The sequence below is a fragment of the Callithrix jacchus genome, chromosome 9, assembly GCF_049354715.1.
Source record: "Callithrix jacchus isolate 240 chromosome 9, calJac240_pri, whole genome shotgun sequence".
In the NCBI taxonomy this organism is placed as follows: Eukaryota; Metazoa; Chordata; class Mammalia; order Primates; family Cebidae; genus Callithrix; species Callithrix jacchus.
In genome coordinates, this window is record NC_133510.1 from 95,866,558 (window position 1) to 95,879,068 (window position 12,511).

The following is a 12,511-nucleotide window of genomic DNA, read 5'->3' on the forward strand; positions in this document are numbered from 1 at the left end:
CTTCCTCATCCTTATCAGTAGTGAGGTCAAACTATCAACAAAATGCTTTTATTATACCCACTGCAATTTACACTGTTGTCAAAGTTCACTTGGATGGAAATTGCACAGTTTAGGCCTTTTCCCGAGTCATCTAAAGAAAAACCTGAAGCATAATGTAAAACTAATTAGTCATATTTTAAAATGAGCAGTTTCATGATGATCCTAAATGCCTTTGATTCTTTTTTGAGAGGTAAGTGGGTGTTAAATTATACATGAAAATTACTTCTTACAAAGAAACATTTTTTTTTAATTTTTTATTGGATTTTAGGTTTTGGGGTACATGAGCAGAGCATGCAAGACAGTTGCATAGGTACACACATGGCAGTGTGCTTTGCTTTTCTTCTCCCCTTCACCCACATTTGGCATTTCTCCCCAGGCTATCCCTCCCCAACTCCCCCTCCCACTGGCCCTCCCCTTTTCCCCCCAATAGACCCCAGTGTTTAGTACTCCCCTTTCTGTGTCCATGTGTTCTCATTTTTCATCACCCACCTATGAGTGAGGATATGCGGTGTTTCATTTTCTGTTCTTGTGTCAGTTTGCTGAGGATGATGTTTTCCAGATTCATCCATGTCCCTACAAACGACACGAACTCATCATTTCTGATTGCTGCATAATATTCCATGGTGTATATGTGCCACATTTTTCCAATCCAGTCTATTATCAATGGGCATTTGGGTTGATTCCAGGTCTTTGCTATTGTAAACAGTGCTGCAATGAACATTCGTGTACATGTGTCCTTATAGTAGAACGATTTATAGTCTTTTGGATATATACCCAGTAATGGGATTGCTGGGTCAAATGGAATTTCTATTTCTAAGGCAAAAGAAACACTTTATTAAAAATCTTTTAAAAGTATGATATATTCTCATAATTAAATTTCATGAAAGAAATACCTTACAAAGAATAATTTAGACCAGTCACACTAGTCTGGTAACATAGTGAGACCCTGTATATAAAAATAAAAGAATGAAAAGTTAGCTGAGTGTGGTGGCACGTACCTATAGTGCCAGCTACTTGGGGCCAGTGGGGGAGGAGAAGTGTTGAGATGGGAGGATGGCGCTGAGGCCAGGAGTTCGAGGATGTAGTCAGATGATGTGACTGTGCCACTGTACTCTGGCCTGGGTGGAAGAGTGACAAGTGAGACCCTGTCCCAAAAAATAAATAAGAAGAAACTTTTTGTAGTTAAAGGGAACTGCAACATTTTAAGGCAAATCATCTTGAGATGGACAGGATTTGGGAAAAAAACTGGACACATTTTTCAAGCCAAATCTTTCTTCATAAGGAGTATGATGGAAATCCTATCATCACAGAATTTTCAACTCATTGTTTTCTTCTTTAATTGTATTTACTCCTAAGGCTTTTTTGTGGGGGAAAATAAATATCTATTCAATTAACTGAGGTTTCTTCTCCAGATTTTGCTTGGGGGTCTAGAATTTAATGGGGCAACAAATGACTGGCATTAATCAAACAATAAAATAAATAATTACGGATTTTATGTAGTTCACTCATAGCAATCAGATTCTTATAAGATTTTGCCTCTTTCCCACAAATTCATTTCTACTTAACAGTGATATATATTTGGTGCTCCAACTTGAGGTTTAAAAGACGATAAGACAGAATGCCTTTCATTCAGTGTATATGGGGGAAAATGTTTTTTTAAAAAAAGGACCCACTTCTCTGTTATCACTAAAATAGGGGTAGGGAAGAGAAATATGATTCTATAATGTATTCAAATGAGAGTGCTAGGTACATTATCTCTGTTATTGCTAATTGCACAAAAACTCTGCAATGTATATATTAGAATTTGTTTATATTAGATATTATAAATGAGAAAGATGATCTTAGAGAGATGAAGTAATTTGCTTAAAATCACAGTGATTTTTCATGGAAAAGCTCTGACTTAAACTAAGGTAGATCTCACCCCAGTCATGCAGCTCTATTGTGCTTGTCTTCATTTGAAGCAGTGTGTGATCAAATTCCTATAAATCTGGAGTCAGAGGCAGAGCCTATGCCTGTGCCCATTAAGGGACTAGGTACAGAAACTCCCAAGGGTCAGGCTTTATGATGGGTAGCAATTCAAAATACTATGTCTTGCTTAAATTAAACTTATAAAAAAGAAGAAATAAGTAAATAAGAAAACCACAGAACTTTATTGTCTCAATTGTCTGATAAATGCTAAAGGAATGAGTTTGATTTTTTGTACATATGTGTGGCAAAAGGAAGATCTTCACAGGAACATGTGTAAGAATGCTTTTCAATGCAGACTGCTTTAAGAAAGAATGAGTTTGGCTCTCTCAGAATATATCAGAAAATCATATCTCCACATCGATTTATGACTTAGTAATAGAGAAATGACATGATGCTTATTTTAATATTGTTCTTATAAATTAAAATTAATACAGATATAATTTGTAGTGAAGTATCATGATTAAGAGATCTCGCAAGCTTTGCAATCAGGCAAACCAGGGTTCAAATCTCAGCTCTTAAATTACTAGTGATCTTGAGTAGTTAATTTCCTTGTATGTTTTTTCCCATTTGTATAATTGGGGAATTACTAGCCATTCCACAGTGGGAATTTTTGTGCAGATTTAGTAATATATAATAAAAAAACCTAGTGCATACCTGAAAGATCTGCACCTGTGGCTTTGTAAATTGCAGCCCCCGTGGCTGTTTTCACTGGTTGCTGAGTGCCTGTAGCTTTTCCAGGCACAGAGTGCAAGCTTCCAGTGGATCTACCATTCTTGCATTTGGAGGGTGGTGGCTCCCTTCTCACAGCTCCATTAGGCAATGCTCCAGTAAGGACTCTGTGTGAGGGCTCCAAACCCACATTTCCCCTTGGTGTTGCCCTGCTAAAAGTTCTCTGTGAGGGCTCTGCCCCTGCAGCAGCCTGGACCCCCAGCTTCTTCCATACATTCACTGAAATGTAAATGGAGGGTCCTAAGCCTCAACTCACACACTCTGTGTACTCGCAGGCTTAACATCATATGGAAGCCACCAAGGTTTATGGTTTTCATTCTCCAAAGTGGCAACTCAAGCTATAACTGGACCCCTTTGGGCTCTGACTGGAGTTGGAGCAGCTGGGATGTGGGAGGCAGTATCCAGAGGCTGGCAGGGCAATGGGACCCTGGGCCTGGCCCACTAAACCATCCTTCCATCCTATGTCTCAGGGCCTGTGATAAGAGAGGCAGCCTGGAAGATTTCAGATATGCCTTTGAGGCCCTTCTCTTATTGTCTTCGCTATTAACACATAGCTCTATTTCAGTTATGCAAGTCTCTCTGGGAAGTGGTTGTTCCACAGCCTGCTTTAATTTCTCTCTAAAAAATGCTTTTCCTTTCTCTGCCACATGAGCAAGCTATACATTGTACAAATGTTTATGCTCTGCTTCCTGTAAAAAATATAAATTGCACCTTTATGTCATTTCTTTGCTCCCATATCTGAACACAGGTTGTTAGAAGAAGCCAGGTGACATCTTGACAACTTTGATGCTTAGAAATTTCTCCCATCGGATACCCTAAATTATCACTCTCAGGTTCAACTTTCCACAGATTCCTAGGGCATAAACAGAATGCAACCTTTTTTTTTTTTTTAACTAAGGTATAACAAATGTAACCTTTGCTTTAGTTCTCAATAAGCTTCTTATTTCCATCTAAGATCTTGTCAGCCTAGATTTCACTGCTCATATCACTATCAGCATTTTGGTCACAACCATTTAACCTGTCTTCACTGTCTTCATGAAGTTTCAAACTTTCCCTCATTTTCCTGTCTTTTTCTGAGCCATCCATACTCTTCCAACCTCTCTGCATATTACTCAGTTCCAAAGTCACTTCCACAGTACATTTGTAGCAGGTATATTTATAGAAATGTTCCACCTCTTGGTACCAATTTTCTGTGTTAGGCAATTCTTACATTCCTATAAAGACATATTTGAGGCTGAGTAATTTATAATAAAAAGAGGTTAATGAGCTTATTGTTCTGCAGGCTGTACAAGAAGCGTAACATAGACATCTGCTTCTAGGGAGGCCACAGGAAGCTTACAATCATGGTAGAAATTGAAGAGTGAGAACACATTTCACATGGCAGAAGCAGTAGCAAGCAAAAAAGAGTTTGGAGGGGAAATACCACTTACTTTTAAACAACCAGATCTCATGAGAACATACTCACTGTCACTAGAACAGCACCAAAGACATGGTGATAAACCATTCATGAGAAATCCACCCCCATGATCCCATCACCTTCCAGTAACCCCCACATTCAACACTTGAGATTACAGTTCAACATCAGATTTGGGTAGGACAAATATATAAACTCCATCACTCAGCTACATAATTTAGGCATAATTAGTACTTGAGAGAATTAAGCATGCTGGCTGAACTCATGAGAAACTCATAGAACTGATGCATGTTTTAATCACTATCTTATAAATCTCTGATTATATACACACAAAAAAAACACTTTGAAAGCTTTGGTGATGCTAGCAGTTTTTTTCAAGGCTCTATTTTCATTTCTCTGAAGCAGTTTCCTACTTCCTAGAAAAAGAAATAATTTCAGAAACAAATTTATTTTGGAAATACAAAAGCTGTGTAAAACTATTTTTTTCAGAAGAATTAGAGAGATTAGCCAGAAAGTTTGAAGGATTATAGAAGTATAAAATGGATAGAAGTTGACATTTAATTAAATTTGAATTTTTGTTTATGTTATGATTTGATTCTTATACATACCTCCATGGTACCTTTAATGTGTTAAGTGCTTAAACAACCTGCTGTATGTAAGAAAAACAGAAGTTTCCTCAACCACCTGATAATAGATTCCAGAATAGGAAGGAGGTAAATATGTAAAAAACTAAATAAATAAAAGGGCTAAATATGCCAGAAGAAAACTGAGAAACTAGAGGCTCGACTAAGAATGAAAACCACAACATAGGAGTAAAGAGACATGAAAAGTAACCAGATTGAAGATTCAAGTGAGACTTTAGAGTTTAACATCCTGGCAGATTCTCCACTTAAGGGAGAAAGCAGAGCCGACAGATAAAGTCACTGAGATATAGAGGAAATGGAGATTTGTGGATTCAAGGACAAGGAATGACTGGCAGTCACAGTGTCAGAGACTGAAAATACTAATGTGGATATTGTGTTGTTACTCAAAGACAATGGGATGAAAGAAAAATTTAAAATAACGTGTGTAAGCCCTTGACAAAGAAGAGATAGTGTCTTAGATGTTAGTAGATGGCCCCAATATGAAAAATGCTACCAGAAGTACAAGACAGTGGAATCAAAAGAAAAGCCATTGACTTAATATTTTTAAATGCTGATGATATATAAACAATAGTTTGAATCAAAGAGATATTTGGCCCCCTCGTTTTTGCCCCATTGACAGAAAGAATGAGAAAAGGGCAGGATCATGAGAGCTGCTGGGTTAGCCAGCCAATGTAGTAGGTTGAATAATGCACAGAGATACAGAGAAGAGAGCACCATGTGGATGACGATGGAAGCAGAGATTTAAGTGATGTATCTACCGGCCAAGGAATGCTCAGAATTATTGTCAACCACCAGAAGCTAGGAATAGGAAAAGTCTCCTGAAGAGGCTCCAGAAGGAACCAATCCTGTTGGAATCTTGATTTTAGAATTTTTGCCTCTTAATCTGTGAAAGAATTAAATTCTGTTCATGTAAACCACTCAGTAATAATTTGTTGCAACAGCCCTAGTGAGGCAGTGAAAAAAAAAAAAACCCCAGAAAACTAGATTTTCAGCCAGCAAGATGAAGTAATTGGAAACACTTAAAGACAGGCATCATAGTTAACAGAGACACGGACAGTGATAGACTGCTTGGCCTGAGAAAAGGAAGAACCAATTTGTCTGCATAATAATCATAGAGGGGAAGGTAACAGTAAGAAAGATGCTTTGACCTATAGATAACCAATTGTTCATAAAAAGAAATTAGGAGTTGAGAATCATAAAGAGCATGTAGTCGGGTGCAGTGGCTTACGCCTGTAATTCCAGCACTTTGGGAGGCCAAGGAGGGCGCATCACCTGAGGTCAGGAGTTTGAGACCAGACTGGCCAACATGGCAAAACCCCATCTCTACCAAAAATACAAAAATCCTGGGACATGGTGGGCGGTGCCTGAAATCCCAGCTACTCAGGAAGCTGAGGCATAATTGCTTGAACCTGGGAGGCAGAGGTTGCAATGATCCGGGATCATACCACTGTACTCCAGGCTGGGATGTAGAGTGAGACTGTCTCCAAACAATTAAAAAAAAAAGAACAGACAAAAATGATAATATTTTTAAAAACTAACAGAAACAACCCATTGGGGTAGAAAATTTAAAAACTTTTTCCTAAACTCCTTTCTGAGAGACAAAAGGGAGTAGCAGAACTCAGGATTTGGAGCCAGACAGATTTCAATAACAATCCTTATTTTTCTACAAACAAGATATACATACTTGGAAAATTTCCTTACCATTCTTGAACATCATTTTTCTTATCTATAAAATAATAATAACTTTTATAGAGTTATAATAATTTACATAACATAATATGTTTTGAGTTGTGAGTACATTGCGTTCTATATAATGAAGATAGAGGACTTACCCCATAGGGTTGTTATATGATTGGATGCATGTAAAATACACAGTAAACACTCATATATGTTAGCAATTTTTTAATATGCGCTTTCATCAACGTCTCCTAGACCTGAATATTAATTACAATCTCCTAGAGAAAAGAAGCATGAGCTGGCATTCAGTCATAGCCGATATGCCTGTCTAGACAGTCTGCTTGAGTTTTTGACACACCAGTTGTAAAACACCAGTTTAATGTGTTTTCACAGAAAATACTCTGAAAACAGAGTATTAGAACACATTTTAGTATACACCCATTTTGAGGTGTGGCTAGCTCGGGAAAAATGTGCTGATGACATGAGAGAATGTTATTAATGACATATTCTTGGAACATCACTATATTGTCATGTTTTGTCATTGCATAAGTGTATACAGAGAAGTAACAATAGATTGCTCATCATGAGAAATACACGAAGTATAAACACTACTGTCTCTGATTTGTACTGCTCCCAGATGTTCACACATAGTAAAAGGGGAAGGTGGGAACCAATAACTTAGTTTACAGTAAACTAAACTTTCCCTGATAATCTTGGATAAATGAATGCTATCAGAATTACAATTTCTTAAGTACATTCTATACTGATAAACATTATCTCTGGATCAGAGAGAACAGTTAGTATCTACATTGCTTTATAGTTTCTTCTTTTTAACTTTTGGAATAATGAATATGCCAGATGAATAATGTCACTTTTATTGGGCAAATATTCACAACCACATTGGGCATTGAACTGAGTCAAATTCTCTGTCTCCAGAGCTTCTAATGTAACATGCCTGAATACTTTCATTCACTTGTTCAAGAAATAATTACTGGGTAATTGCCATATTCCATGCACTATTCCAGGTACTAAAACTGCAAACTACATCATCGTCCTCAAGGAGATTACACTGAGTGGGGTGGAGGTGCGATGGCTGAGAAGATAAACCAAAAACAAATAAAGAAATAAAACAATAAGTGCATTTAATTAAAGAAATACAGTCGGAAGTGACTAAGTGGTGCTGTTTACATGATGGCTCACTGAAAAGATGGTATTGAAGGTAAGGCCTGAATTATTTTAAGAAGTCAGTTAAAAAGAGCTGAAGCAAAGGCTTTCCAAGTTAAGGCTTATAAAGCACTATGACCTTTTGTCTTAGCTTTGGCTGTCATAACAAAATATCAAAGACTGGGTGATATAAAAACAGAAATTTATTTCCTCACAGTTTTGAAGGGTGGAAGTGTAAGATCAGGGCACTAGCAAGCTCAGGGTTTGGTGACAGCTCTCATTCTGGCTTACAGATGGCTGCGTCTCCCGCTTCCTCTTCTTATAAAGTCACCAACCTTATTGGATCAGGACCTCATCCTTATGACCTCATCTAATCCTAATTACCTTCTAAAAGCCCTATCTCCAAATACAGTCATGTTGGGGGCTAGGGCTTCAGCACATGAAATTGGAGGGACACAATTCAGTCCTCAGCACCTAGGGAAGGAGTTCAGCTGTGGGGAGAGTATTAAAAAATGCCAGTGTAGCAGAAGTGAGAAAACAAACAGCAAGGCAGGAGGCTAGTTAGACAGGATCCACAGAATGTAGGGTTTCTAAGGCAAAAGTTAAGAATGTGGATTTTACTCTACAAGTTATGGGCAGGGGGCGTAGAATAGGCAGCGTTAAGTAGGTAAATGCAAAATTTGATCTGTAGTTTAAAAAATCACTCTGGCTGCTTTGTGGAGAGAAATGCTACAAGAACAGTCAGGACCAGCTATGGAATTTGAGAAGTACAATATAAAATAAAAACACAGAAATTCTTTTTCAAAAACTATTAAGAATTTCAAGATGAAGACAGTACAACATTAAACCAACTGTCAAACGCTTCTGTATGGGGCCCTCCATGACTGCACAGGTCACATTTTCTTTCAATGAAGAAAATTCTAGAATCATGAGTAGAAACAGAAAGACCACTTACAAGATTGTCACAGCTTCTGCATTTGAAAAATCATGATGCCCTGTAATAAAGTAGTGGTGGTGGGAATAAAGGGAGGTTGAGAATTGAGGAAACACTTTGGATAGAAAACCCAGAGAAGTAAATATAGGAGGCTGGGGAAAAGGAGAATCTGGATTTAGCAGATGGTTGGATGATGAGTTGAGCTGGGGAGGCTGAGAGAGAAACAGGTGGGCTAGAGGTAAGAATCAAGTGTTCTTATCTGGAAGGCTACATTTAACAATCAATAAAAAATCAAATTACTGAAAAATTATGTGTAATATTTTGGGACCAGGCATGGTGTCTTACACCTGTAGTTCCAGCACTTTGGGAAGCCGAGGGAGGAGAATCCCTTGAGCTCAGGAGTTCGAGACCAGTCTGGGCAACATGGTGAAAACCCAACTCCATAAAACATACAAATATTATCTGGGCATGGTGGTGTACACCTATAGCCCCAACTATTCAGGATGCTGAGGTGGAAGAATCACTTAAACCTGACAGGTTGAGGCTGAAGTGATCTAGCTGTTATTGTGCCACCATACTCCAGCCTAGGCAACAGAGGAAGACTCTGTATTGAATGAAAAAAAAAAATTGCATCACACATATGTTCGTTGTGTTATTGTTTACAATAGCAACCAACCCAAATGCCCGCCAATGATAGACTGGACAAAGAAAATATGGCACACATACACCATGGAATACTATGCAGCCATAAAAAAAGACAAGTTTGTGCCCTTTGTAGGGATATGGATGAAGATGGAAACCATCATTCTTAGCAAACTGACACAAGAACAGAACATCAAACACTGCATGTTCTCACTCATAGGTGGGTGTTGAACAATGAGAACACATGAACACAGGGAGGGGAACATCACACACAGGGGTATGTTGGTGAGTGGGGCATCAGGGAAGGGACAGCAGGGGGCAGCGAGGTTGGAGAGTGATAACACTGGGAGAAATGGCTGACGTAGGTGATGGGGAGATGGAGACAGCAAACCACCATGGCATGTGTGTACCTATGAAGCAATCCTGCAAGATCTGCACATGTACCCCAGAACTTAAAGTGCAATTAAAAAAAATTGAAATACAGTTTACTCTTGGAAAACACCAAAATATCAAATATATGTAACTTTTCCTTGACAATTTTATAAATTTTTGTAGTTGTGGTTTGCAAAATGGCTTCTGTTTATATGTTTAAGTATGATTTTCTTTATACAATCTGTGAGGTAATAAATATAAATTTGTTTATTTTAGAAATTGTTTAAATCACCCACGTTTAGCAGTGTTTTTAAACTATCTCTGGTAAAAGATATGTTTTCCTTAATTTCAAGTCCATTGTGGACCAATACTTTTGTAAAATATTTTTTAAATATTAATTACTGACAATATAAAATTTTGGAAAATGAAAAATTCAAGCTCCATTATTTTACTATTAGAGTCAATAGATATAAAATTGCTATGTAAACATTCTAGAAGTGTTTAAAAGACTAATCTCCACTTATTTTTTATTTTTATGGATATATAACAGTTGTATATATTTATCATACAAATGTTATATTTTGCTATGAGCATACAATGTGTAATGATTAAATCAGGGTAACTGAAATCAGTTACCTCAAATATTTATCACTTATTCGTGTTAAGAACATTCCGAGGTCGGGCACAGTGGCTTACGCCAGTAATCCCAGCACTTTGGGAGGCCAAGGTGGGCACATCACGAGATCATCCTGGTCAACATGGTGAAACCCCTTCTCTACTAAAAATACAAAAATTAGCTGGACGTGGTGGCGCATGCCTGTAGTCCCAGCTACTTAGGAGGCTGAGGCAGGAAAATAGCTTGAACCTCAGAGGTGGAGGTTGCAGTGGGCCAAGATTGTGCCACTCACTGCACTCTAGCCTAGCAGCAAAGCAAGACTCCATCTCAACAACAACAAAAGAAAAGAAAAAGACACTCTGAATTTTCTTTCCTAGTTATTTTGAAATATACAAAATATTATCATTAACTATTGTTGTCCTATTGTGCTATTGAATATTGGATCTTATTCCTTCTATCTAACCCTATTTTTGAACCCATTAGCCAATACCTGTTTAATCCCCCATTCCCTCAGTACCCTTACCACCCTCTGTTAACCTTCATTTTAATCTATACCTTCATAAGATCAATTTTTAGCTCTCACATATGAGTGAAAACATACAATGTATGTCTTTCTGTGCCTGGCTTATTTCACTCCTCCAGTTTCATCCATGTTACTGCAAATGACAGGATTTCATTATTTTATGGCTAAATACAATTACATTCTGTCTGCGTACCACATTTTCTTTATCCATGTATCCACTGATGTTCACTTAGCTTGTTTCCATACCTTGGCTATTGTGATAGACACAGGAGGGCAGATACATCTTTGACATACTGATTTCCTTTCTTTTAGATATATGCCCAGTAGTGGGATTGCTAGATCATAGGGTAGTTCTGTTTTTAAGTTTTTTGTAGAAACTCCATACTGCTTTCTGTACTGATTCTATTAATCTGCATTTGCATGAACTAAATTATGTACGAACATTTCCCTTTCTCCGCATCTTTGCTGGCTTCTGTTATTTTTTGTCTTTTTTATAAAAGCCATTTCAACTGGAGTGAGATGATAGCCATTGTGGTTCTGATTTGCATTTCTCTGATAACAGATGATGTAATCTCCATTCTTGTACTTACCTCATTGCAAACTGAACCTGTCACTCTGAGAAGCACTGTTTTTGACTACCTCCCAATAACTATTCTTCCTTTCTTTTCCTAACCAAACAACATCTCTTTCTATATCCCTCCTAATCCACAAACCCTTGATCCTCTAAATTACTTTGTCTATGTCAGGCAGGTTACCTTACACGCTACCTGTACCATGGGTTGTTAGACTTTTTTAAGTCACATCCAGTTCTACTAATGAGAAGCAGTGGATAATCAACCCTAAGTGTGGAATAAAAAAGAGAGAAGAAAAAAAAAGAGAGAGAAGAGACTTCCATGGCAATTGAGGTTTAGGATAGGTTATCCAAAAATAAGACAATAATATGCTTTTTACCACTGTTATCTCTGGTATCCATTCTATTAAAAGAATATCTGTTACTTTCTCAGCCCTGAATTTGAAACATCTCCTTTGTTGTCCTCACCTGCGTGAATGAGAGACTAGGCTGTTGAAGAAGCCTATGTGTGGGGCAGCGGAGCTCAGATGTGTGGACAAAGCAAATACAATCCTGCCCTACTAATTTCGTAGGGTATTCACATTTCTGCAGTCACACAAATATAAACATGAAAAACATTCACTGTAGAAGAAGCACAGGAAGAGTGCAGACACTTGAAGAATGTGCATTTTTTACAATTGCATTTGTTTTATTCAAGTGTTTTTAGTTGCAAAGAATAACAAAAATCTACACAGTTAACAGATAAAAGAGATGCTATTTCAAGTAATCGATGGGAAATGCTATGTATATGAAATAAGGTCAGGAATTACGTATGAGACCTGATTCTGGGATTTGAAAAGCAGGAACCAAGGCAAAATAGCATGCTAAAAACCCTGATTTGTAGCACTTTTATATTTCTGTGGTATAAATATTCCCACCATGGCTGTTTTTACACTACCAACTTGAACATGAAGTGAAACAAGATCCCCAAAAATATAAAGCTACATTACATTACACACCAGAAGCACACCAATAAATATAGAATTCCTACCGTTTAGATACAATATACATAAACAACTGCAAGAGGAGGGAAAATAGTAAAATAATTGGAAAATATGTTTTGAGTATGCATTGTCCCTATGTATTTATACATGTTTATATGTTCAAATTTTTGATAATGCTTGGGTTTAACAACCAGCTTGTTAAATTTTTGAACATTCAACAATCAGCTCTAATATG